We start from the raw sequence: 27,586 nt of genomic DNA, 5'->3' as shown, positions 1-27,586 counted from the left end.
AACCACCTACATTCAATGGAGTGTAAACGAAGGAACGTCAAAAGTTAAGCGTGATTAATTCTGCAATCCTCTGTAAAGGGAATAGACAGCATGTCTTGTTAGGTTGTGCCGCACAGTGTGCGGCTTAAACAAATTGCAAAAATTGCAACATAGAGTCTATGGGCCTCATAGGTTTGCCGGTCCAGAAACAACAGTGCTGGTAAGCCTACTGGCACCTTTGGTTCCGGACCTGCAAACTACAATCTGCCGGCCGGAGCCGCAGTGCCCGACGGGTCTGACCCTGCTGGGTGCAGCGACTATGGTAGGCAGACTTGTCACGGGAGCACCGGCACCGTTTTTAACGGTGCCGGTGTGGAATCAGAAAAAATACAATATTACGGCTGTTACACCAGGCAAAGGAAAATACACCGACACGGGCTTGTAAAGATTCCCAGAATCTTTATTACAAAACAGAACAGTATTCAACAAAGTACACAAATGGCTATTTGGCCGTCAATACATCACAGAGACCACCAGCAGGGTTCAATGTGAGCAGTGAACAGAATTTCCTAGCTGGACATCGACGCATTTATACAATTTGTAAAAATGATGTCCAGCCTCTTACAAGTTAATAATACATTGGGCTAGGGTCGCACCAGGTTCACTTTCCTAATTTACATATCTCGTGCATACGGTTTACTTTTGAATACATTTACTAACACACTCCATTATTCTTTAATTTAACGTTACACTCTTTACGTATCGTTTTAATACAGATCAAACAAATGTTTCATATATCGTATTTGGATAGCTTTACTGTTCTTGTATACTTGTAGTTTAACATTGCTGATTCAAGTAATCCCCTGCTCCCAGGGTCAACAAAGGACAAGGTCTACATGACCCTAACATGAAGCCTGAAGGCAGGTTGGACATTAACTCTCCTACAGAGGTTGAAGAGGTTAAGGCAAGAACAAGAGCACATGAGACGGCCATTTTAGATTACAGGGTGACTTTGTACAAAACCCCAGAATGGCGGTTCTAACCTAAAATGGATGCTTGATTCAAGATGGCGGCTTACATCAATTTCTAAGGTCAAGACCTTGCCGTAGAGAGTTATTCGCGTATAATTTTAAGCAACTTGGCATAGGCCAATATACATACAATCGTTACAATAGGAGGCATACTTTAATATCCAGTTAGACAAACCCTCCTTTTGGCCTATGCCAAGTGCTAACACTACTTCTGATCTTCTTGCAAGTAACTCCATACGTCAGCGTCCATGCACCCTGAATCATTGTCTGAAATATCTATTGCCATTAGATCTGACATCAGAGTTTCTTTTAACACATACTCTTTGGAAACCTTCTCTGGGGCGTATATTTTATGCCCTAGTACACTTGTTGCTTTCACGCAACATCCCCCTAATACTGAGCATATACCAGGGAGACACTGTATACAACAGCAAAGAAACAGAAAACTTGCCAAGATAATCAGCAGGGCCGAGAACAACTTCCATCCCCATGACCGTAGGAGGTCCCAAAACCATGTACTAAGTTCCCAGTTTCCCTCAGGAACATGTACTTCTGAACTAAGAACATGTAGATTTTGGATAGCCCTAAAGATCGTCAGAGAGGAGTCTGGTATGTAAACGCAGCAAGCGGACCCCACTAATTTACATACTCCTCCTCGCTATGCCAGGATGACATCTAATGCCATCTGGTTCTGAAGAGCCACTAATCTTATCGCTCTCTGCTCTAACGTCATATTATAGAGTATGTCAGTGGTCCGGTTGATGGTTCTCTCCAATACTCTCGCTAGTCCCCTGATATCTTCTGAATTCGTAATTTGCCCAAAAATGGCACAAAGGATTTCATAATATCTCCTAGAGTTTGTGCTGGAGTATCCCCTTTCACACCTCGTCATGGACGAGTCTTTGAAATTTCCACAGTACTGTCAATAAATACCCCAGGTAATAGAATCACTAAATAACAGGTTCCTTGCCAATCCCTGGCAACCATGAAAATGACACATCACTGCAAACAAAATAGACAGGTTCGCCTACGTACAGAGGTCTGTTTTCACTAGTCAAATTCGCAACGTTGGCGCACTTTCTAAAATTACCCATTGACCGTGTTCCATTCCTCTGTATGCAGAAGGATACTGAATCGGGACTATGATTAACAGAATAAGATGGAGACGTGGCATCCTTATTGCCTATAGGAGCCATTTTGAAAGAGATTAAAGACTGAAAGGGAAGAGACAATTTATCAGAGGGCCTAACAGAAGCAACATTTGGCTTACTTCTATTTGCAAAAAGCGAGCAACCCAGGGGCATCAAAACATTCTTTTCAAAACTATTTAAATTTGTACCATCAAAGTTCCCTGAGATGCTGTCATTCCATCGACCAAGAAATAGTGCTCCAAGAGAAGCGTAACAGGCAGTTGTCAAAGGTAAGGGATAATTATACCAACCTAGCCCCTTATCCCCATGTTGCGGTAGATGTGAGCAGATCCAGCAATTGGTCTTATTAAAAATTGCATGAGTGGCATTCATTATTAACAAAAGAGTGTTATTCTGATAGTTCCGTCTATGCAAAGAATCTCTAGGCGCCAAAGTATGCAATTGCACGGAAGGAGTGGGAATGACAGATACATTTTCAATAGGCAAAAAGTCCTCTAACGGATATGCTTCCTCCAGATACCATAACCCAAACCCAACAGTTACTAAAAATCCAGTAATTATCACAAAAAGGCAACAATACACTTTGGGGGTCCCCTTACATGCTTGATCATTGTCTCTGCTAGTCAAATGTTTATCTAAAAGTTCGGTACGAGCGGTAGCGGGTGCAGGCATTGTCGTCTTCAACTGAAAAAACACCAATTGTTTGTTTGCTGGCGACTCCAGTCGCGCGTCTTCTTAATGTCTTTCCCACAACCCTTAGCCAACAGAATCTTCCTGTACAGTCGGGCCAAAAGGCAAGCCCTCAAATGATTTTCTCAATCGCACAGTCAGACCATGCTGTACGTTTACTTCCTTGGGCGCAAATTATATTTTGCAGTTTCTGGTGAGGACAAAGTGTCGTCACTTCCTCCTGGAAGTGGCGAAATGGGATCAGAAAAGGATTGATCCGGAAGTTCCACTGTTGGGGAGTGCGGAGACAAGATGGCCATTTTGTCCGGCCTTGCGGATTCTGAAGCGGTCTCCGATTCTCCCTTGTTGGTTGTTGCTGTTTCAGGCACGCTAGTTACAGTAGTGGGAAGGGATTCTGTATTTTCTGTATCGTATGGCACGGGCTGCGGGATACGTTTGGTGTGCGTCGCATGGATCCAGTTCTTACGACCCGCTACCCGCACAGCAGTCTGGGTGACTAGCAGGACTTGGTAGGGACCCCTCCACCGAGGTGCAAGGCAAGACGACCTCTGAAAAACCTTTGTGAGGATCCAGTCCTCCGGTCGTAGACTGTGACGAGGACCCTCGTAGCGCACAGGTAATGGCTCTCGCACCTGGTGATAAATTGAAAACAGATTTTTAGTCAACTGGTTACAGTAATCTGAAAGAAGCACATTTTCTATGTCCCGTAATGAGCGACTTTTTGGCATACCCCAAATATTAGCAGGTCTCCCCATTACCACCTCAAAGGGAGAGAGCCCAGTCTTAGTTTGAGGGGTTGTTCTCATCGACAGTAACACGAGCGGTAAGGCGTCCGGCCATTTTAGCTTGGTGCCAGCACACGTCTTCGCAAGTTTGTTCTTTATAATGCCGTTGTGCCTTTCCACTAATCCGGCACTTTGGGCATGTCTAGCTGAATGGAACAGCTTGTCAATCTGTAATCCTTTGCAAATTTGTAGGATTACAGTGGCAATAAAGTGTGGCCCATTATCTGACCAGATGACTCTCGGCAGCCCGAACCTAGGAAAAAAACTCTTTCAACAGAGTTTTTGCCGTGGTTATGGCCATTGCATCTCTAATCGGGAAGGCCTCAACCCACTTACTAAAGGCACAAATAACAACCAATACATATTTAAGATTGTTACAACATTCCATTTCAATAAAATCAAAGTGAATAACCTCAAACGGGACATAAGGTGGAGCGAAACTTCATCTAAGAGTCGAGGTACCTTTTCCTACATTGTGCTGCAAGCAACCATGCAGTTTTGGACAAAACGCTCTGCAGTTTTGAAAATCTTATCATTGGCCCATACACTGTGTAGCATTTTTGTCAATTTTCGCGCACAAACATGTGTCGGACCATGAGCCATAAAAAACATCATTGTAATGTAGGCGTCAGGGAGTAACCATTTCCCTTCAATATTGTCTACCCAACACCCATCGTCATCCAATCTCCCTGCACCCTCGATCCATCTCTTAGTTTCCTCTATGGTAGCATCTGCTTGAATATCTTTTACAGCATCGATACTTTCACCCAAAGTACAAACGTTTACAATTTATTTTACAGCATACATTTCTGAACTGAAATCAGTGGCAGTTTGTTTAGCTATCTGATCAGCGAAAGCATTCCCTTTTCCTACATCATCTGTAACCTTTTTATGTGCTGAACATTTTATGATAGCCAACTGAACAGGGAGTGCGAGTGCTGAAAGTAATCGCACTATTAAAGTGCCGTGCTGGATTTTCGTTCCGTGCAAGATCAAGAAACCTTGTTCTTTCCAAAGTCTACCGAAATTGTGGGCCACCCCAAAAGCATACTGACTATCAGTATATATATTCACTGTAAGCCCTTCAGAAAGTTCACAAGCTCAAGTTAACGCTATTATTTCTGCGGCCTGCGCAGAGTTATGCATAATTCTTTTAGTTTCCACAACCGTGCTTAAAGTAGTAACAGCATAAGCAGCCGTGGATGTACCGTCTGGAAGTTTAAAACAAGAGCCATCACAAAATAGCTCTCCTTGTGGGCTATTCAAAGGCGTGTCTTTCAGATCAATTCTGCCTTTAGTCTCTTGTTCTGTCATATAAAGGCAATCGTGTGACGTATCGTCACCATCAACAGTATTTTGTGAGACAGGTAAAAGCTCAGCCGGATTTAATACACAACACCTCTGAATTTGAATGTGGGGGGGCAAACAAGATTAGTTTGTATCTTGTCAATCGTGCAGAAGTGAGGGGTTGCGTTTGAGTTCTATTCAATAAAATATCTACGGAGTGAGGTACCATTAGGGTTAACGCATGACCCAGGACCATTCCCTTACTCTGTTTTACAGACGCAGCAGCAACAGCAACAGCGCGCAAACATTTTGGAAAAGCACATGCTACAGGATCAAGGGCGGAGGAATAGTAACCGCACGGCCTATTCTTCCCTCCATGCTCCTGCGTTAATACAGCCAAAGCACATCCATCACGTTCATGCACAAACAATACAAAGGCCTTGTCATAATTCGGAGTTCCTAAAACCGGCGCTGAACACAGCGTGGATTTGAGCAAATCAAATGCTGTCTGGTGTTCCAAAGTCCATGGCAATGGCAAAGAAATGACCTTCTTTGTCAAAGCCAGCACTGGTTTAATCGTTAACGAAAAGTTAGGGATCCACAATCTACAATAAGAAGCCATACCTATCAAGGCTCTAACTTCCTTCTGCGTATTTGGGACAGACATGCCAGAAATAGTCTTTATTCGTTCAGGTGTCAACCGTCTTCCCTCCTTTGACAGGAGGTAGCCTAAATAGGTGACCTCCTGACAACAATATTGGAATTTTTTAAGTGAAGCTTTGTGGCCATGTTTTGTTAGATGACAAAGCAACAACACGGTGCCTTCTTTACAGGCGCTCTCAGAATCAGCAGCCAAGAGGAGGTCATCTACATACTGCAGTAATGTGCAAGTAGTAGGCAACTCGAGAGTATCGAGCTGCCCTTTCAATGCCCTACTATAGATACTTGGACTCTCAGTGTACCCTTGTGGTGCACGAGTGAATGTAAACGAGCGTCCACCTAGGGTAAACGCGAACAAACACCTGCTATCCTTGTGTATGGGGATTCTGAAAAACGCGTTTTTAAGATCAATAACGCTAAAATGAGTGGCAGAAGCCGGAATCATGGTTAGTATCGTTGTAACATCAGGTACAATAGGAAATTGAGGAGCCACAATTTTGTTAATAGCGCTTAAATCAATCATAAAACGAAAGGGAATCGCATTATCACCTTTTTTGTGTACTGGCAAAATGGGGCTGTTACATATGCTACCCGTAATCTCCTTAATTACCACACGATGTACAAAATCAGAAACTATACATTTCAAAGCCTGTTCGCCTTCAACTGAGATCTTATATTGTGGGATGCAAGGCAATTTTACTCCATGTTTCAAAATATTTTTAACAGGTTCAATTTGAAGAATGCCCACATCATTATCATCAATTGCCCATAAGCATTCTGGAACATTACTAAATTCTGGCGGTAAAGGTCAAGTCAAAAACTGAGAGGCGAGTGATTGCTGAGGTGAAATTGTTAACCGAACCCCGTCCGGAGAACAATGTATTACTGCATGCAATGCCTTCAACAAATTTAGCCCCAGCAAGTTCTCCCCACAGTTTGTGGGAAGTAGAAATGGACACTCTTCTGTCAAGGGACCCAGTGTTATCGGTACCGGCAAAGAGACCGGACAAACTATGGAAACGTTGGACTGCCCTTACAGGGGAATATTTGGAACCCGTGAATGATCAATGGAACATTTCTGTGCTCCTGTATCTACTAAAAATAGATGCTTCCTATTTCCCACCGCCATCTCAACGTAGGGGCCTTTCAGATGAACGGGAATAGGCGTAGGTTCCAAATCCTGCTTTGGGCAATCCTAGCGAAACAGAATATTATCAAAAGGAAGCTCTTCAGAGAGGTACGCGGCAGAAGGGTGATCAAAATGTTTCTATTATCCACATTCTAAACTTGCTCATCTTGTGAAGGAGGTTGCTGTGATTCTGGTGCAAACTGACCTCTGCCAGGGCCCCCTGCACCTGGGCGACCTCTGGATCGTCTACCCATGTTCCCAAAAGACCTTTGCTGCAAGGTTGGACATTGTGCGCGCCAGTGGCCTTCCTGCCGGCAATAGGCACACTGGTTAATGGTTACTGGAGCCAAGGGTGCACTTCCCTGTGGAATGTACTGACCTCTAAATTGATTACCCACTCTAGGGCTTCTAACAATCTGTTGTAATAAAACTTTTGTTTTCAGGTCACCCTTTTTTTTCTCAAGTTTTTCCTTTTCAGTATTTACACGATTTTCATAGTACTGAGCCATATGCAGTACTTCTGATTGAGACTTCGCCTGCCAAGTGCTTTCAGAAGACATAATTTGTAAGTGGATGTCAGGCAGCAATCCACATACAAATTTGTCGACAAACAGCCTTTTCCCTGACTCTGTGCCTAAGCCTGAAATCTGAATACCTGCTCGAACCGATTGAAGAAATCGGTAGCACCCTCAGACTTTCCTTGGACACAGGCCGTAAGCTTGTCCCAAATGATTCTTTTTTCAGGAACCATAGTTTTCAATTTTACAATAATTCTATCAGGCAAGGTTAATATCACTTGAGGTGGTCGTTCGCCAGCTGGTCTTTCTCTATCTAGCCTAACCATGTTATCCCATGTATCTCCTAACCCAGGTATGTCATCTATAGTCCTAATCTGTTTCCACAAATCAACTGGCAGGAGTACGGGAAATAATACGTCAATATCACTTAAGGTGAATACCGACGACTGTAAGACCGACTCTATTTCTTTATAGAATCCGGTCAGATTCTTTCTTATATCGGGAATAGATTGCTTTATGGTGTTCACTTCCTGTCTTGAAAACGGGACGTGAACAAACTGATACATAATGTGCGGGAATGTTCACAGCGACTATACCCTGTGCAGCATTGGCCGCAACCTCAACCTTTGGGACAAATGTTGGAGGGACCTCTCTCATAGGCAACTGAGAAGTAGGCAGCTCCGAACGCTTACTAAGCAACAGAGCCAAATCAAGCGCTAAGGCAGTCGAAGAAGTATCAATCGAAAAGGCTCTCTTATAAACACTCTGCGGGACAACAAATCTTTCTTCTTACACTCTCATTCTGCAAGTGCTCTACCATCACCTGTATCACTTTCTTTTGCATTTCTAACGTATACTGACTATATGTGTCATATACTTCATCTGGAGTTATCGACATATCCGAAATCCATCTTATCGCATCCTTTATACAAATGCGCGCTTCCTCTCCTTTTAATTCTCGGCGAGGAGAAAACCGCTTCTGTAAGTACATAATACCTAAACTACCACCATCTGCTTCCTCATTCTGTAACTCTTCCAACTCCTTCCTATACTCAAAAATCCTCTCAACATGCACATATACCTTCTCTGCAGTATCTCTGGACAACGCTAAGGCGTTCAAATCCCGTAACCCTTGTGGGAAATCTACATCATTTAGTCTATTCCACATTATACTCAAATGAGTCCCTAATCCTTCAATAAAAACATTTTTCTCAGGAATACTTTTTAAATTTTCTGGTGTGGAAAAAACATCGGCTTGTTCACCCTTCTCCATACAATGTTTAGCCCAAGCAATCAATTCACTCTTTTTGTCTGGGGACACAGTATTACGAGTCACAACCCTTGGTCTTGCTCCCTGGTCTACTACAAGCGATGCAGAATCACTTGGAGGAAGAAGAGTAGGCACATGCTGAATATCAACAGGTGAAGGCAAGGGGGCAGGCAAAGGAGCGACGGCTGGAAGAACAACTGGAAGAACAGCAGGGAGGACCGGAGGAACTATAGGAGGGGGAACAACAACGGGAAGGGGAAAAGCGCCAGGAGGAGGGACGTGCGAAGGTGGCGCGGAGGCATCGGGCCTTCGTTCATGCAAAAGTTTATTAATCACTTCATCTGATGTATGAAAATCTTTTGAAGGGTATATTTTCTGAATGCCTAATTGAAACGCCCTGTCCGTGTTCCTAACTGACTCCAATTGTTTATTTTGATCATATAACCGTGCCTTCTCGACGCTTGTCATATGTCTACGCATATATTTCGCTATACACTTTTGTTGCTGCAAAGCTCCTGTTTTCCAACTGTGCAATGCGTCAAATGCTGCAGGTCTAGCCTTTTTCTTTACTAATACAGACTCTAAATATTCTATACGAGGGATTTCAAAACTACCATTGGTTGGCCACCGAAGATTAGAATTATGTCTGGTCGGTCTGTGCCAAATGTCATTAAATGCTATACTACCAAAGCCTTTCTTACAGTACATAGTACATGCCGGCGTCCCCTCCTGTGGTATGGGACAGCTATCTTCCAAAGATTGTCTGTTGCTGCGGAATAATGCCCTAAAGCAGGCAGACAATTTCCCAGGCATATCAAAGTTTTGGTGTTACCTGGTTAAATAATTGTGCTCGCGAGTACAATGCTCCAAATTTGTCAGGGTTAAATTAAGAATCGGGACACGATTCACCTGACCAAAGGACTGGGAGGCCCGATCGGGTTACTAAGGACAATGCTAAGGACTCACATGTCTGGTGATTTTCGGCAAATTTACCCACCTCAAATATATGGACCCTCGTCAAGACGTCGTCTCGGGCTACAGCTCACCGTCCAGGGATTGGATTGTGCAGTTTCGTCAAGGAATTCGCTTCTCGTCTAGAGTGGCCATTTCTGTTGGCACCGTCCGATCCCGGTGCGATAGCCGAGCCAACCTTCAACGAGACGAAGTCAATCTTGAGGGTCCCTATTCAGGCGCCATCTGTGGAAACAGAAAAAATACAATATTACGGCTGCTACACCAGGCAAAGGAAAATACACCGACACAGGCTTGTAAAGATTCCCAGAATCTTTATTACAAAACTGAACAGTATTCAACAAAGTACACAAATAGCTATTTAGCCGTCAATACATCAGAGAGACCACCAGCAGGGTTCAATGTGAGCAGTGAACAGAATTTCCTAGCTGGACATCGACGCATTTATACTATTTGTAAAAATGATGTCCAGCCTCTTACAAGTTAATAATACATTGGGCTAGGGTCGCGCCAGGTTCACTTTCCTAATTTACATATCTCGTGCATGCGGTTTACTTTTGAATACATTTACTAACACACTCTATTATTCTTTAATTTAACGTTACACTCTTTACGTATTGTTTTAATACAGATCAAACAAATGTTTCACATATCGTATTTGGATAGCTTTACTGTTCTTGTATACTTGTAGTTTAACATTGCTGATTCAAGTAATCCCCTGCTCCCGAGGTCAACAAAGGACAAGGTCTACATGACCTGAAGGCAGGTTGGACATTAACTCTCCTACAGAGGTAGAAGAGGTTAAGGCAAGAACAAGAGCACATGAGACAGCCATTTTAGATTACAGGGTGACTTTGTACAAAACCCCAAAATGGCGGTTCTAACCTAAAATGGAGGCTTGATTCAAGATGGCGGGTTACATCAATTTCTACGGTCAAGACCTTGCCATAGAGAGTTATTCGCGTACAATTTTAAGCAACTTGGCGTAGGCCAATATACATACTATCGTTACAATAGGAGGCATAATTTAATATCCAGTTCGACACCGGTGCTCCCGTGTCCCGGGAATGGGGATTAATGAAATTGCTGGTGCCTGACTCCCCGGCCGCCAGACTTGGAATAGCCCAGTGGCACCGGGAAGTCAGGTGCTGGTAATTCATTCCAGGTCTGGCAACAACCCCACTCATACTTTTCTACCAGCCTAGCAGCATGCAGAATAGCCGGCCAGGTGCAGGGAATTGGTCTGCTCCTCCAGCCTCCCTCCAATTATTCCAACAATCAATCACTTCAGTGGTCATATGTCAATTATTTCTTTGTATTTTGGCCTCGAAAATGCTTCTTGGTCTGGAAAAGTTAAGGTGTCTGGGCATGGCACCAATTCATGCGTAGGTGTGAAGTTTTGTCCCTTCTGCTCGCTCGGTTACATGATTCCGACACTGTGAAATCGTCTTATTCTCCATGTAATTTGTGTATTTGATTTACTTTTGTCAGCCATCTGCCTTGTGTGGTTTATCATGACCTTTCAGAATAGAATACTCTGTTCTTCTCTTCATTAATTGTATCCACTGTTGGGCTATTTCAGCTGGTATGACCTTGGCTTCTTGGCATGACTTGCCTTCATCCGAGTTTTCTCTCTGTCCTTAATTCTCGATTTTCCTGTTGCAAAGCTCTCCTCTTGAGACCTTAAGTAACCTTTGGTCAGTTCTGCTCTTGTGCATAGTGGAAGTATGCTTGTATAAAGTGCTCCTTTTGAGGTAGATATGTATATGCGTGGCGCTTACCGCAATCTATCTTACTTCTGAAAGGTCATGATAAACCACACAAGGCAGATGGCTGACAAAAGTAAATCAAATACACAAATTACATGGAGAATAAGACGATTTCACAGTGTCGGAATCATGTAACCGAGCGAGCAGAAGGGACAAAACTTCACACCTACGCATGAATTGGTGCCATGCCCAGACACCTTAACTTTTCCAGACCAAGAAGCATTTTCGAGGCCAAAATACAAAGAAATAATTGACATATGACCACTGAAGTGATTGATTGTTGGAATAATTGGAGGGAGGCTGGAGGAGCAGACCAATTCCCTGCACCTGGCCGGCTATTCTGCATGCTGCTAGGCTGGTAGAAAAGTATGAGTGGGGTTGTTGCCAACCCAATCATACTGCACCAAGTAATCTAGGGTCATATAGTTAGTAGAACCAATGGGACGTTGTACTTTTAGTGATGTCTACAGTAGCCATTTTGAAGGAAGGGCTTAGATGCCCCACCTGACACTGTTTATCCAATCCCCTCACTCTGTTACCATAGACAGATATAGTACCTATATTAAAGTTACCTTCCTATAACCAATAGAATTGCATGCAGCATTTTAAGTGTTACACGTCAGTGATGACAAGTTTTTAGTATAAATGATGTGTTTTTCATGAAGTCTATTGGAGTTGTTGAAGCAAGAAGGAAGATCAAGCGATTGCTGATGTTCATGAACTCCCTTTTTTATGCTTGTCATAAAACAGACTCCCTTTGCCAAACTATTGAGTTGTCATTATTGATTTGATGCTAGAGTATTAATCTGCATCCCCATCCATCTACGGGTGCTGCTACTCACCTTAAAGTGCTATTGGGCAGGGCCGGTTGGGGTCCTAGTGCACGCATGCAGACAAGGCAGTATACAACATATATTGTTCTACAATTAAGAAATGCCTGTATTATAAGTTTATAGCCGCTGTGTGTGACAAAACACCTGATATTGCTGACTGCGTTTTTTGCAAAAGTTACATGAACCAAATTTGTGGAAACCCAGTGGCGGTGGCAACCAATGTGTGGTATTTGCAACCACCTGGTTTTTTCATGCACCTTGGACTGATAAAGTTGTCAAGGCTAGGGGCCCTCGTAAGAACCATTTGGGGTTTGTTAGCAATAAAGGAATGTAAATCAGGGTCTAATCTGAGTACTCTCCACTGTTGCTTCAAGATGTAATTGATGGTCTTGTGATGCGCTGAGTATCTAGTTACAAAGAAGACACAATCTTTGTTGGTTGGATTGGGTGCATTCTTCTGTGTTAGTAGCTTGTCACAATGCATTGATTTTGTCTGCGAGATGGCTGTTTTGATGTCATGGGGCCTGTAACACATTTCCCTAAACCTAGTAGCAATCATATACATTTCTGATTTAAAGTCATTTGTGTTGCTGCAATTGTGTTTGGCCTATAACATTTCACCCTTGGGGGTGTTACGAATAACACTTTCTTTGTACCCACTACGGGCATGTGAAACTGCGTTTGCCACATTAGGTTTGCAGAAAGTACGGGTGATGATTGCATTATCAATGATCTTGGTGTGACTGTATGCACATGTAAGCTCTATACTGAAATTATTCTCATTACATTTTTTGGTGAAGATGTCTAATTAGTCCCAGCTCCCAGTCCAAATGACTAATATGTTGTTGATGTACCATCGACACAGCAGTACCTTTTTTTTCCACATCAAATTGACTGGAGGCAAGTGGAGGTACTGTTTCATACTCCCTCATGAAGAGATTGGCTAATGTAGGGGCAAACTTGGCTCCCATAGCCGCTCCCTTGCATTGAGTATAGTATGCTCCATTAAATAGGAAGTAGTTGTTAGTTAGAGCAACATCTAACATTTCTGTTGAAATAAGTAGTGTGATCCAGACCTAAGGGAGAGCCAATAGGCAATGGTGGCCAGGGCTAAGTTGTGCTGGATGTTAGTGTGAAGAGCTTTGAAGTTGTATGTTACCAGGTGATAAGGCTCTTCCCATTTGACATTTTGAAGAGTATTAAGAACATCCATGGAGCCTTGTGTGTATGATTTTCATGTATAGACTTCCTCTTGTAATTTCAAGTCAACGAATTCAGAGAGATGTTCCGTCAACCAGTCATCGCCTAACATGATGGACCTCATGTCTGGTATGTTAGCAAAATCTTTTAGAACTTTGGGTAAAAAATAAATGGTCCGAATGCAACCAGGGGAATGCAGAAGAAATTATTTTTCTTCTTTTCCCAAAATCCCACATAAATGCCATTTGTCAATGAACTGAAACAGGTTCTTTCTGACAAGGAAGGTAGGATCTATCTCGATTTTGGAATAACAATCTTGATGTAATCATGCATGTTCATGATTACTATGTTCCCCCCTTTGTCCGCAAGATTGATTACTATCACTGCATTGTCCCTTATGTTTTTGAGGGCTGCTCTTTCTGAGGGATTCAGATTGTCTGTGCTAAGTTTTAACTTTTTCCTGAGGATCAGGCGATATAACTAACTCAAAGAAGGTATTGATATGATTGTTCTCTGGGAGGCAGGAACTTGGACTGTTCCTTAGTTCACTTGGTCATGGTATGTCATGTTCAATGTCCAGATATGAAAGGAAAGTGATGTCCTCTATTTCCTTGCCTACTTTTAAAGATAGCAATTGTTTAGTTTGGGCTATTTCTGCTAACGCGATAAGAGAGGGAATTCTGATTGCAGGCTCTACAGCTCACTCTTCTTCTTTATTGAGGAAAAGGGCTTTCAATTTCAGATTTCTAAGAAACTTGTAAAGATCAACGCACGTGTCCGTGATATTGACTGCTTCTAGTGGGGAGAAGGAGAGGCCTTTGTTGAGAAACGATTTTTCACCAGCGCTATGTTCATGACAAGATTAGATGTGGTCAGTAATTGCGACCCCTTGTCCTGGTTGTCATCACATGTCCTGTTCCTCTTGTGTGACCTGCGCTTGTTGCCCTGTCCTCTCCTTCCTCTGATAGGTTTGTTGTGACAAATGTTTTGGACACAGGAGGATCCGAGAACGTGACTCTTTTCTTGGGAAAATTCCTTGTCTCTAAAGAATGAGCCCTTTTGTGGCATTTGATTCCAGCAGCAAAGTTGGTCTGTTTGTATCTAGTCTGTAAATGTGTAGTGCCTGCAGCTGCTGCCTCTCCCTCACCTGAGTCCTCTGTGCTGTCAGCATCAGAGCTAACGGAACGGGAGAGGCTGGTGGAGTTTGCCATTGTATCTGTTTTGGAAAGTGTAAACTCTCCCTTCTCTGTAAACCTGTTCATCTCTGAACACGTTTGCCTTTTTTCAGTTTAATTTCATCTTGATGTTGTTTCAAATGTCTGGAAAGGATCTCCAGAATCAACTCACATTTATGGGCCCAAGCCCCCAAGTACTCACACTCATTTCTTAGTAGTGCATTCAGGCCCCAAAAAAGAGGGTCCTGTGCTGGGAATCTTGTTTTCCTTAGCAAAGGAAGAGCATTACAGCAAACTCTACGTTTAAGAGATATTAGACCAAGTTCGAATCGTATCCACGTCAGCTTCCACCACAAGCCATCTTCAACAGCATCAAACAGCCCCCATCAAGTTCCACTTTGTCGCCATACCATAAATTACTTGGTATAATTTATATTCTATAATATTTGATAATTGGAATGAGCAAAATACCTCCCATATTTACGAGGAGTCTTCCTAATCTTGGACACAAAACTGTCCCTTTTGGCAAAGAGACTGCTGACATTAGATCCCTTGCTTTTCCTTCCAGAAATCAGAACTCCCAAACAGATGTAATGATTAGTGTTACTTCCAGGGGGTCACTATCCAAAAACCATTTACACTCCACTGCCTTATTCACAGCAGAAAGCCTCATAACCTGGGTTTTTCCTTTGCTCACTTCCAGGTGGTTTATCTCTGCATAACCTTGTAGAGCTTTAAGCATTGTAGGAAGTCCAATTTGGGCGCGGTCTAATAATAGAATGTCAGCTGCATAAGTAAGCCAATGAACGCAGGGACTACACAATCTAGGAGATGCCAAACTGGAAGCCTCAAGCGCCATACCCACCTCAGAAATGTACAGGTTAAACAAAGAGGGAGCCCCTACAGACCCCTGCCACGGCCCTCTGAATGTATGAACTTACTTCAATAAAGTTCCCTTACTATCTAGGTGCACCTGAAGAACCATATCAGGATGAAGGTATATTAAAATACTGAGTAGACTCGGCGGCAACCCCTAGCCTGATGATTTCTTACACGATCCACTCCTCACAACGGTGTCGAAGGTTTAAGAAAAATCTATACATCCTAGAAAGATATTCCTGGAATGATTGCCCTTTGCTGGATTATGTAGGATATTTGCTATATCTGAATACAACCAATGTGACTGTTATGATATAAATGACAGTGTGTGACTAACCTGTTCAGAGCCAGAATTGCAGACCGTGATAAGCTTCCCCAAGGACCCTTGCGACTCTGCGTCCCGGGTACACAGGAATAGGGAAGCAGAGGCCGTAGGGAAACCCTCTGGGTAAAAAACTCTATAGCCAGGTTTAGTGATGCTTCAGCAGAATTTTCATCCTTTTCTTTCTCTTCTCTGAATGCTGAGGTCAGATCAGTGCCTTCCTATGTGAATAGTGAGAGGCCCGGTGGAGCATGGAAGCACTAAACAGAGAGAAAGAGAGGTGAGGATGCGGCTGCCAAATAACGGGCTGTTCGGCGTGTGGAGTGTAGCGTACCAGGAGTCTAGAAGCAGACGGTGTGTCTGCGTGAGGGAAACAAGCAGTTCTGATGGCATTCCATTCCGATGCTAAAGAGAATAAACAAGGTAAGAGCGAGTAGTGGGCTAGAAATCCAGAAGGTCTGTTAGTAAAAAGGATAGAAGAGAAACAAACTTACTAAGCATCTAGGAAACGAGTAGCGACGCACCGAGGGCATCCCGTCGGCAGCATATAACTTGTTCTGACACAGGAGGAATGCAGAAGCAGGAAATAGGCAGCACCACTTCTGGAAGCTTGACCGGCACACGGCACAACAGGCGGCAGCTTGGAAAGGTGACTGAATACACCACAAATCCCTTTCCATCTGTGCCAAACAGAGCGCCGGCGAATCCAGCGTATGCCAATATTTAAGATGGTTACATCCACAGATGTTCCCACATTTCTTCTAAACCCTGATGGTATCTACTCAGGAGACGAGAGGCCACAGCAAGGATTCCAATTCCTTTAATACTACTATTGAGAAGATGGTATAGTCTGCATCCAGCACTGTGACAGGCCGATAGTTTAGTGGGTCCAGTCGATTTGCCTTCTTAAAAATGGGAACTACAAATAAAGGTTTCCATTAAAATTGTGCTTGGCAATGGTGAATAATACTACTTACCAGACTTTTTTTATTTTAAATGTATAATGATGTGGGAAGATCTGTCTCTGAAAATGGGGTCTTCTAAGTAGGCCCCCTCTTTCAAAATGTTCCATGTTGAAAGCATAATGCACACATCTACTTCTGATGAAGCTGCCCACTGGCACCTCATAGCAGATGCCTTGTAGTTTGGCAATATGAGATTTTCAAAATGACATGTGCGTTCCTGCCAACGGCTGAAGGAACCAAACTTCCACCAGTCAGGATTGATCTTGATCCATGGGAAATCTTGACCTTAATTTAAATGATATAATTGTGTGCCCACAGAACCTGCTTGCAGATGAAACTCTAAATATAAACCATGTATGGCTTTGACACTGTGGCCTCTGAGAATACAGAATGGCACTTGCCAAAACCAATTGGTGTCATATTATTGTCAGCGTAATTGCTAGTAACTCACTGACAGGGTCTTGTGTATATCAGCTTCTCGGAGATGGGATTCCGCCAAAACAAACGTATGGGCTGAGCCCAGGAATCACCCCCTGATGATTTCTCTGGAAATGTATGTCATCTCCCCCAGAAAACAGAAAAATGCCCGGGGGCTAGCTTGGAACCACTCCTTCAAAGGCAAGCCCTGGGGAAGGGGGTGGAGTAGAGTTTCAAAGAAGTATCAAAGAGTGCTTTCCAGCAAAGGATGGGCCAGTTCCATCAGCGTGAGATTTCTTGGTTTCCCAAAGTTCCTGTGCCCATTCCTCACTTACTGTAGACAAAATACTCTGGGTATGACTTCACACTGGCAGAACATTTTGAAAGAGCAACCAGAATTTAACCCATTAAGGAAAGCTAGAAGGAAAACATGCTGCTGTAGAAGATCGACTTTAATGCGAGGGTGAGAGTCCCCATTGCATCATCGTATGATTACTAAAGAAGAAGGATTTCACCTGGAACTTTGTTGGGGGCAAAGCCTGTTCCAATGGTCTCTCCTATAGAGATGACGACAAAGAGTTCCAGGAAAAGGGCATTCCTTTTCCCTCATCGATCCCAAAGAGGCATGGCCTAATGCAAGCTGAGGCCACTGCAAGACGCCACCAGTGTCCTCTAAAAACCTTTCTGGCTCGGAAGTGCAGGTCAAGGACTTTCCTTGCCCCAAGACACTATGGACAAGGTTCACAAACAGCCGTAAGTCAAGAAGCACCTCTGGGCACTGTTTGCCAACTACGTTCTTTGAGCCCGCTCATCTGCATTGAGGTGTTTTTCGAAATGATACAAGTATCTAGAGCTGCCTTGACACATTTAAACCACTGTCGAGACATCGAGCTACTGGAAAGACTCTTGACCTGCTTGAGCTGCAGCCATTTTTGAGACGATCGCCACTGAAGGACCACATTGAATCATTGGATCGCTTCAAGGAAACCTGACTGATTCAAGTCACAGATTCGCCAAATTGTCTGGCTGTTCTTCAACCGATTTAAGACAATCATTGCTACAAGACCCCACTGCATCAATGTACTGTCTCGAGCTGACTCGACTGTCTTGACACCCGCAATTCAATTGGGAAAACTGGTTTGAAACATCTCAATGACAACTCCACCCATTGAAAAGCTCCTGGAAGATTGGCCACTGCTATTTACCCCAAAAGAAAGCTTTAAAAAGGTATTTGAAATGTTTTTCTCCTTAACAGGCCCTAGTTACTAGTACAACCTGTAAGGGTGCAGAAAAAGGACTTTGACACAAAGGTGGTATGTTCGGGGTTAAAGACGTCTAAAAGATAAAAAAGCAAGAGAAATCCTATCTTTCCCTGTTCCTGAGAGGGGTTCCCTGCCTCAACTAAAGATCTATGGTGAGTGTCAGGATGTCTGTTAAAGTAAAAGTGCCCAGGTCCGGTATCAAGAAGACCTTACTTCTCTCCCTTACACCATAAACTTATGAATACAGCAGTACTGTTCTGCTCCCAGGAGAATCCCTCCCTTCTCCTGGTGTTCAGTCTCAGATAGCCTGGGGGAATGACTCCCTTTCCCAGGTCACAAAGTTCCAAACAATATTTAGTTTTTGGGCCAGGAGAATGTCTTGCTTTCTCCTGCCGTTCAGGCTCAGTGTCGAATTAGTCTGGGGAAATGGCTCCCTTTCCCAGGCCTGTTGGACCTTACTCCTGGTCTGAGTTACCAGGAAAATGAATCCCTTTTCCTGGTAATCATAAAACAATCTCTCACAACCAAGTGGAATGACTCCCTGGACTTCTCCTCACTAGATTTCATGCTTACAACACCCAACTCTGAGTGTTGGAGGGTCAATGACCCTGGATTCTGTCTTCTTCTTTGGATTGGCCCACTTGGTTGACTTCCCTGCCAAGTACTGCCACAAGGAAGATGACTCATATAACTCTCTTGGTTTGGGTCCCCGACCCCAGTTTCTCGCCATCTTTGCTTTGGCCCACTTCCCTGCCAAGTAATGCCACAAGGAAGATCACTCATATCACTCTCTTGGTTTGTGTCCCTACCACTTGTTTCTCTCCCCTTGTCTTTATGTCCCCTTGGTTGCCTCGCTTGTCAAGTACTGACACAAGGAGGGCAGTCCTGCTTGTTATGTGCATACAGGGTTTTGGCTCCTGAACCTTCCAGCCCTTACCGGCCCCCACACCTCTCCTGCTACCTTGTCTGTTCCCGGGATGCACAACCAGTTCTTCCTGGGGTCTCTCTTTACTACGGTTTACTGCACAAGCACCTCCATCCCTCTGTGCCTTCGCCTCGTGGATATCCTGCCCGGCCTTTGGACCAATAGTATGGACTTTGCCTCTTGCGTTCACGTCACTGTCTGCCAGCCTCACATTACTATCTGGATGCTGCTGGGCAAAGTAGTCCTGTTGTCCTCTTAACCATGGGAGTGGACTATTCTCGGCTCCATCCTGTCCTGGCATCTCCCTCTTGCTTCCCAGGCTCCACTGTGTCTCATTCTGGTTGGCTGTGTCGCTCTGATAGGCAGTCCTTCTGTTTTTATGGCATAAAAGGAATCGCGCATCCGCAGAATTTTATTCTGCTGCAGTTGCTTTTGGTATTGCTCTTCATTGTTCCTGTGTCCCACCTCGTCCTGGTACTTGGATTACCTGTGTTCCTGATGTTCTTTTTGGTCACAGTACTTTCCAGAGCCTTTAGGTCGTCTACTTTAGAACAGTACATAATGTTAGGAAGGAGCAAGTGCTTTTCTTCATTCCCAAGCACTTTAGAATTAGGCAAGACTTCTGTTAACTGTTTTCTAAGCACTACAAGAGTCCAGGGGGAGGAGGGTCACTAAATGAAGATAGTGTTTATATATAAGGTGAAAATAACTATTTAGCTGAATGAATTTGTAATACATGTTAAATTGTAGTTAGTTTAAAATCTAAAAGCACGGCGAATGCAGCCTGTGCTAAAAATAGACTACAGGCGTTGCATCGCCGAGGCTAACTCACACACGAAGGGACTGAGCAGCTGTTTACTGTCCATCAAAAGCCCATCTATACTAAGAATAGGAGTGTACAGATTTGATGCACGACATACAGAATACTATGGAAACAAGGTTTCTGAGGAGAGTTACTGGACCAGATAAAATATGAGAATGTTGAGTGAAGTGTTGAGAGCATGGTGGGAAGGTGTGTTTATATATAAATGTTTATAATATAGAAAATGATGCTAAAGAGGAGCTACAATGTATTCCTGCAGAGGCAGCAGTCTGTTAAGTAGTTTGTAACATGGCCATGCAAGAAGGGAGACTGCAGCGTCCCTTTTAAGGAAGAAGAGTTTGTGATGAGCGCTGCCAGTGTCCAGTAACCAAGGTGAACAGTATATAAAGGCGCCTGCTTGCCATCAGTCAGCAGGAGCCAGCCAGGGAGACAGAATGCTGGTCGGGGAGCATAGTACTCTGCCCCCCATCCTCATCTTTGTAAAGATTAAAGTTTGTTATCCTTGCAAGATAAAGACTTGTGGCCCTAGAAGGGTGCATTTACTCTGGTGTGAGCGTGATTAGAGGCACCCCAATATATTTAAGGGGTACCCCTGTCTACAAAGCGGTGAGCAGAGGAAGGAGAGGCTAGAGTGTGTGGGGGTGTACCCCAATGTATTTAAGGTGTACCCCTTTCTACAAAGCGTTGAGCAGAGGAAGAAGAGGCTAGAGTGTGTGGGGTGTGATGTTTGCATAAGGACTGTAACCTAAATGGACATCCTTCTCCCTGGGGGGAGTGTGGGTCTTCCCCATGAGACCCTCCCACACCATACCACCCCACACCCTAGCGGGACTATCTTGTAGCAGCCTCACTTCCCTGGCCCTCAGGGAGAAGTGATGACATGTAGTGAATCGCAACAAACCCCACTCTGTATATTTTAAAACATCTTCAGTAAAATTGACATTACCACTGAAATGACAGCCTGTGCACCCCTGACTTCAGAACCTGAGTGCCTCTTTTCACTACAAAATCTCCATATTCTTTGTGTTCTCTTACGAGGGGGGATTACAGAGTTATTGAGGTGTGTGTTTGTATTTTAAGTTTCATTAAAGGATTCTAGTATTACAGAAACATGTCAGCACATTCTTTTATTTTGCGACCCAGTACTATTGATGTTTGAACTGCTTCTATGTCTGAAGAGTATTGCCTGCCCTTGACCCATGTCACCACAAGAGGCGAGGGAGATATACTTGTGAGGCTGTGCCAGTTTACACCTCATGATTAGGATCCCCGCTCCTTTCGCAGAGGTGTGGGTCTGAGCAGGAGATTTAACCCCTGCTTATCCCTGTACTCCTTCAGAGAAGTGGTCATTTTCTCAAACTCTTCATGAGGAGATCAGCATAAAAGGGATGGGTGGATCACTGTCAGGAGAAGGGGTGCTGTGCAGTGGGTCTAGCACAAGAGTGCGGGGGTGTTGGGCATTGCCAGAATCTGATGGCTTAAGTGTCACTGCTAGAGAACCCCATGCTCGCTTCACACAGGTTCTGTTTCCCCCACGTGGTTCTATCCTGTGCGCTCTCTTATTACCATGCACTCCTTTTGAGATTGGGTCCCTTCTGTGCACGCTTCATGCACTCTGGGCACTCTGTTTCATGCGCACTTCCCCCTTCTGTGCACTCCACTCTTGTGTGCCCTTGCTACCCTCCTAGGCACTCCCCCTAGTATTTTCTTTCTCCGTCTGTGCTCTCCACATGTGGACTACCTCTCCTCCACGTGCACTCCTCACTCCTCCTACATGTTAAATGTCTCCTCATGTGCACTCTGCCTTAGACAGGCACTTGTACCCCATGCACAGTTTACCTTCCTGTGCACACCCTTCACTGATGGCTATTCTGCACCCCACTATGCATTTTGTGTTTGCGCAAACGCTCTCTGGCCCGTTCTATTACCCTTTTGCTCCATTTTCCCCCAATGACCCTGTCCAGTGGACTCTTCTCCCACATCTTACCTCCACATTCCTCATCAGCAGGTCTCCCACATTCTGAGATGTATTCTGTGGCGTTCATCAGTACTAATGCTCCTCCCTTATCTGCTGGTCGTATGGCTATATTTGTATCACCATATACGTTCCTAACAAGTGCTTGTGCTTCTTAAGTTTGGGGAATCTTGAGATTTAAATTGGGGCCACACTATCCAACTTGAGCATAATGGCCACTGGTCTTACTGTGACAACAGGGCCAATGGACGTAGCCTGTGCTAATCAAAAATACTGTCACGTGGCATTACACAACTCACTTGGCACTATGAGAATTGCCCTTACCCTGCTAAATGCGCATAAAGGAATTTGGCATTAATGTGCCAACTTGGCGATATGGATGCAGGCCATATTATGCATAATTTGACCTCGCCTTATTGCCGCTGCTGTGCCAAATGAGATCTGGCCAAAAGTGGGCATAATCGAAACAGGCCTTATAATGCTAACCGGGCTTAACACAATCTGGCCCAACTGATGTTGAGTTGAAAAATGTGCTTGAATGTTATCATCCAGGCATTTTGTCCCCATGACACTGAGCATCATCCAGGCATTGTGTCCCCGTGACACTGGGCATCATCCAGGCATTGTGTCCCCGTGACACTGAGCATCATCCAGGCATTGTGTCCCCGTGACACTGAGCATCATCCAGGCATTGTGTCCCCGTGACACTGGGCATCATCCAGGCATTGTGTCCCCGTGACACTGAGCATCATCCAGGCATTGTGTCCCCGTGACACTGAGCATCATCCAGGCATTGTGTCCCCGTGACACTGGGCATCATCCAGGCATTGTGTCCCCGTGACACTGGGCATCATCCAGGCATTGTGTCCCCGTGACACTGAGCATCAACCAGGCATTGTGTCCCCGTGACACTGGGCATCATCCAGGCATTGTGTCCCCGTGACACTGGGCATCATCCAGGCATTGTGTCCCTGTGACACTGAGCATCATCCAGGCATTGTGTCCCCGTGACACTGGGCATCATCCAGGCATTGTGTCCCCGTGACACTGGGCATCATCCAGGCATTGTGTCCCCGTGACACTGAGCATCCACCAGGCATTGTGTCCCCGTGACACTGAGCATCATCCAGGCATTGTGTCCCCGTGACACTGGGCATCATCCAGGCATTGTGTCCCCGTGACACTGGGCATCATCCAGGCATTGTGTCCCCGTGACACTGGGCATCATCCAGGCATTGTGTCCCCGTGACACTGAGCATCATCCAGGCATTGTGTCCCCGTGACACTGGGCATCATCCAGGCATTGTGTCCCCGTGACACTGGGCATCATCCAGGCATTGTGTCCCCGTGACACTGAGCATCATCCAGGCATTGTGTCCCCGTGACACTGGGCATCATCCAGGCATTGTGTCCCCGTGACACTGGGCATCATCCAGGCATTGTGTCCCCGTGACACTGGGCATCCTCCAGGCATTGTGTCCCCGTGACACTGAGCATCATCCAGGCATTTTGGCAGCTCACTGATAGTATTGGCAGTATATGGCATGTTGAACAGCGTAATAAGGATCGTGCCCTGATTACATTCCCGTGGACCATTGGCCACCACTTTGCCAGGCACAGTAGTAATGCATTGGGTAACAGAGCTGGGCGTGAAGCCTGCAGTGAGCGATGCACACCCTATAACCACCTGGATAAATGAGTAGTAATAGTAGATGCATTAGTACAATGTATAAAGAAATTGGATGACACAACTCGATACATAGAGAATAGCCAATTGTAATAACAATTGGTAGCAGATGCCGATGGCCAATGCATTTCGGACCAAAAGGGTCCTTCATCAGGGCAAGATCTGCTCCAGCAGAATATTGTAGACAAGGCCAAACTCTAAGAAACTTCCAAGATCCTCTGCTAAACGCCAGATGAGGACTTGCTGAAGCGGTGCTGCAAGAGAAGTTCATTGAGACAAATGATGAGTAACATGGCACTTCCTGACTTTACAGGCTAGGAAAGTGAGCACCTGAGGGCTGCTTTTATATAAGCGGTCAGCCTTTCGATCAATCTTAGGCCTGCAGGATGCTGGCGTAACTCGCTTGGAAGGGTCATTTCCTTTCCTTTATCGTGAACATGGTCTTTCGTGTAGTGCGCGTCAGCTACAGGATTTCTCAAAGGGTCTCAGTGTCACGATCCTGCTCGCCTGCCACCCAGCACCGCTACATGCGCCTCTTCCTTTATTTCCTTGTTTTACCGCTGCAGTTTTGGACTAATCTAATGGCATGTTCCATTCCAGCTTTTGGGTTAAACCACCAGATGCATTCTGGGACATGCATGCTGTCCAAAAGGCAGAGGGCTGGAGGAGGCATACTAAATACATTTGTTTGCAGCAAGCTACTAAGAGCTGGAGAGGGCCTGATTGCATTCACCTGTTCCAAGCTACTGCAGGCTCGGCTGCAGAGAGCCCGATTGCATTCACCTGTTCCAAGCTACTGCAGGCTCGGCTGCAGAGGGCCCGATTGCATTCACCTGTTCCAAGCTACTGCAGGCTCGGCTGCAGAGGGCCCGATTGCATTCACCTGTTCCAAGCTACTGCAGGCTCGGCTGCAGAGAGCTGGAGAGCACTTGATTAGAATCCACTGCTGCTACTGCTGCAGGCTACTGAAGCCAGGGCTGGACTTAATTAAACACAGCTGCCAGAGTCTTCAATCAGCCCCACCCTGCTGGCCTGCTGGCGGGGAGGGCCTTTATAAACTCACTTTGAACAGAAGCAGTTGTCAGTCAACTGCTTCCACTGGGAGTTTGTGCAGGTGCTCCTGTTACCAGTTTTTGACCTTTCCTGGAAATTCTCTTTTGGCCTTTGATTCCTGTTCCTGTTGCTGTTGATACTTGCAGCTCCCTCTCCAGTCTGCTGCTGCCTTCCGCCCTGCTCCTCTGGGCTCCCACCCGGCGGCTCTGCCACACGCCGCTGCTTTCCCCCTGCTCCTCTGGGCTCCCACCTGGCGGCTCTGCCACACTCCGCTGCTTTCTACCCTGTTCCTCTGGGCTCCAGCCTGACGGCTCTGCCACACTCTGCTGCCTTCCGCCCTGCTCCTCTGGGCTCCCACTTGATGGCTTTGCCGCACTCCGCTGCCTTCTGCCCTTCTCCTCTGGGCTTCCCTATCGGACAGCCTTGCCACACTCCTCTGCCTTCTGCCCTCTTCCTCTGGGCTCCTTGCCTTGCAACCTGCCTGTTCTAGCTTCTGATATCCTATCCTGTCCTGTACCTGGTTATTCCTTCCAGCACTGCTTTCTACTTCTATACATCTTGGTCCACTGTGGTTTCTCCACTTGAATCTGTTTTGCAGTGTGATCCTGGGTTGGTCTCCGTTCAGATCAGATAAGGGAAGACTTCTGTTGATTTTACATAGTCAGTTGAAGTCGTACCTGCCTTAGTATATGGTCTTTCAGTTTTACCCTTGCACTGAGTACAACAGTTTCCTCGGCGCGCCTAAGTCATGACATTGCTGTATGACTGGTACCTATCCCAAGGGCGTTCCTTAATCCCTGGAGACCCCTTATCATATTCCAGTACACCCTATATTCTGATCAATCCAAGTTGCCCAGTGTACTTGCTTGTCTTTGTCTCTTTGTTTAGAGCCTGCTCCTGCAGTTCCTGTAAATACCTGTTTCAACTAACAACTTGGTATGTACCTTTAATCTGTTATTTGCTAGCATTGTCTCCGGAATCTCCCTTAATCTACTTGCAAACAGTGAGAGACAGCCTCTGCCCCGTGCTCTCTGCCTAGACTTGTGATACTCAGCCTCTCGGCTTATAAATGGAAACATTCTGACGAATCCCATATTTTCCCTGAAGACAGTGCTCATGAATTTCCTTACTGGATGGATTATGGAACTCCGGATAAGAACCTATCTGGAATGAAAGTGCTCCCATTTTGATTGTGAAGTCTATAAATGGATTTGACATGGGCGTTCAGAGGCTCAGATCCCCTTTGCTGGGCCAGGATTGATTACACAGATTATCACAATTATGGCCCAGGAAATGACAGCCTTCTAAGCTCTCCTTGGACAAGACTCTACCAGGCCCAAGATGAATGGCCTCGTTATGGATTTGGCAGTCCAGTAAAACAATGGCACTAATTCGTAATCACCTGTTTTTTTGGTGGTAACATAATTATCACCACTTTTACCACTCTGCTGAATTCTGAGATACAAATGTGGAGGTAAATCCGCCAATTTACATCCTATATTTATCAGAATTACTGCTAAAGGTAATTATACAAAAACCACACTGAGTCCAATGGACACCAAAAATGAGGACTAACACACGTAATTCAAATCAATTTCAAGACCCTCTCCAACATCCACAAGTCATTCTGGGGCCTGGGACCCTGTTACATCCAACTCGCTCTCCCTAAATACCTCCCTGCTAGAGCCCGACAGTCTTCTAGATCCAACTCTATGCAGATCAGACGATTCACCAAGCAGAGCCTCCCTCTGGAATGGCCTCCCTGCCCCCCTCAGGCTTGAGCTGGACCACCTGAAGTTCCAGAAGGTCCTCAAGACCCTCATTTCCTCTTCTTCCTTCTCTCTACCCTGCTAACACCCCTGTCTGCTGCAGTGACTGGCTGTCTGCATCCCTCTGAGTTCTACAGGGCACCAGCTCCCCCCGGCCCAGTCCACCCCCCCTACTCGCACTTAGCATGTAAACACCCATCCCCTGCAATTCCTGGCACTTGCCCTCCTGGCCTCCCCCTTAGCACTTGCCTAGCCCCTGTGGCCCTCTTCCCACCTGCATCACCCCTTCTTTTCTCTTGCACCCTCTCTTTTTTATCCTACATTTCCCTTGCCACCCTAGCACTTCACATTATGCACTGACCGGCTCCCAGCACTTCCCCCACTCCCTTGCAGTGCTTGTTACTGCACTTGTACAATATGAATATCCCAAGGCCTAGTAGGAATGTTATTATTATCTTTATCCCTTATCCTCCGCCCCTTTTTTGGTCTTCTGGCGCCTTGAAACACTATAGGCACCTTACAAATATCAAATAAAATAAATCCTGCATTAAGTCCATGGGATCAAGGGGCAGTAACAGTAGTTTTGAAAGCAAATCAGTGACTTACCAGCGGTGCAGTTTACTGCCAAACGTGCAGTAAGGCTCAATCAGAGTTCTGTGAAATGGAGTGGAAGTAAAGAGGGTGAACAAGCTATTCATTTCTCTTTGTCACCAGGCTGGTATTGTAGGCCCGGTTCTATTTGAAATGAAAAAGTAGAAAAGGCCCCGGCACCGTCCCTAAGAATAGCTCCGGCCTTTAAAGCATCTTCCTGCTACACTGTCTCTTTTCTGTTCTTGTGCACTGTACCCACTTAGCTCAGCAGTTTTGAGGAAGGTGGGGCATTCGTTGTCCTTCTTTTGTGTCCAGTTTTCCTGTGTCCCTCTTCTATGTCTATGGCTCCGCCCCCAGACGCCTTCCTCGCCTAGGCTGCCACAAGATGGCCCCGCCCAGAAGGAAGCCTCTGGGTGGAGCACGCTTCCCGATGATGACGTAAGAGAGCGTTTCCCTGCTGTGGACGTCA

General features: G+C 45.3%; 1 long non-coding RNA gene across 1 annotated transcript; it reads right to left on the bottom strand.

Annotated features, from left to right (window-relative positions):
• Window positions 1–427: 427 nt before the first annotated feature.
• On the bottom strand, window positions 428–27,586 carry LOC138491121 (uncharacterized). Its single transcript, XR_011275959.1, has 3 exons — window positions 27,133–27,586; window positions 9,498–9,697; window positions 428–3,483 (listed from the first exon to the last, which is right to left on the bottom strand). It is a non-coding gene; the product is annotated as an uncharacterized lncRNA (long non-coding RNA).

This window comes from Ambystoma mexicanum, chromosome 10, assembly GCF_040938575.1.
Source record: "Ambystoma mexicanum isolate Mex_15411 chromosome 10, UKY_AmexF1_1, whole genome shotgun sequence".
Lineage (NCBI taxonomy): Eukaryota > Metazoa > Chordata > Amphibia > Caudata > Ambystomatidae > Ambystoma > Ambystoma mexicanum.
The sequence above is the reverse complement of the archived record's forward strand: the minus strand, read 5'-3'. Positions and strand labels throughout refer to the sequence as shown.